Raw genomic sequence first — 1,396 nt, forward strand, 5'->3', positions numbered from 1 at the left:
AGATGGATTAAACCTGATGTTAGAGCCTAAGCTCTGATACCAAATGATACGAACCTCGTCAAGTTGTAAGGACTCCCGTATCAAGATTGTTGTCTAAGACCGTTCTACACTCAGGTTCAGATGGAAACCGCGACCCAACACCTATAAAGAGATGTGAACCTTGGTATAAAGGAGAACACCACAATCAAGGATGGAATACTCGATTGATAAGTCAAGGATGAATGCCACAAAGAAATCTGATAAATTCAATTTAGTTCTCAAAGGACAAAAAGAGAAATTACTCTAAATTTTATGAATAAAACAACCGCCTTTCATTGAATGGAAAAAGTACAATTTATAATACTAAGGCCACAGAAGATCAGCCTTAGAAATCCCAAAGATTGCAACAATAATTCCTAAAAATGTGCTTAAGGCAACGAAAAAGGAGAAGTTGAAAAATAAAATATTCTAATATAATTTCGGCCTCAATTTAAGGAAGTCAAATTTGAATTTAAATCCTTAATTTCAGCCTCAATTTAAAGAAGTCAAATCTGACTTTAATTCCTTAATATTTCAGCCTAAAATTGTGCAACAAGAAAAAAACAATTCATTTCAGTCCTAAATTAGCTCCCAATTTGCCTATTGACTTTCTTGGACTTGAATCACGCTTGTTAAAGGTTGGAGATTTCGTTCATCACCATTAATGGGCCACCACGTGCTTGCTTGAGCCCAAATCCCTTGAATCAGCCCACTTAACGCATTTTGGAATTTCTTGGCATGGGCTCTTGTAATTGGACCAATGGGAACTTGAATTGGATCTGCATTCCATGATCTCATGCTAGCCATGTCCTCATCAGTTATATTGTGACAATAAAGCAGCATGTGACATTGTTCACAATCTAGTTCAACGTGATCATACGAAGCACGTTGAAGTAGATAGATTTTTCATCAAAGAAAAACTAGATGAAAAGATTATTGAACTGCCCAAGATTCGATCAGAGGATTAATTGGTCGATATTCTTACCAAGGCTGTCTCCAAATGTATATTCTCATAAGTGTTAGACATGTTGGGCATGTGTGACATCTACACACCAGCTTGAGGTGGAGCGTTACGATTTCCATAATATTGTGTAAATCTTTTCTAATCATGTAAATATTATGTAATCCTTTAGTTATATCAGGTATACGATCTCATAATATTCTACAGATTATGTAATCTCTTAATTATATCAGATATAATATTTTGTAATCCACAATTGACATAATTAGGGGATTTAGAAAATCGTATACTCCCTACATAAAGGGTGCAACTCTTTAGTGATGAATCAATGAATTGAAAATACAATTCTTCGAATTTACATTTACTTGGGATTAGTTTGTCACCAATGTTGCGTATGTGGTGTTATAATCGTGGTCG

General features: G+C 35.0%; 1 pseudogene; it reads right to left on the minus strand.

The window, feature by feature from the left end:
* The window catches only part of LOC116143021, an 8,724-nt pseudogene extending 7,899 nt beyond the window's left edge, over positions 1–825 (minus strand).
* Between the last annotated feature and the right edge of the window lie 571 nt (positions 826–1,396).

The sequence above is a fragment of the Pistacia vera genome, unplaced genomic scaffold (assembly GCF_008641045.1).
Source record: "Pistacia vera cultivar Batoury unplaced genomic scaffold, PisVer_v2 Contig423, whole genome shotgun sequence".
Taxonomy (NCBI): Eukaryota; Viridiplantae; Streptophyta; class Magnoliopsida; order Sapindales; family Anacardiaceae; genus Pistacia; species Pistacia vera.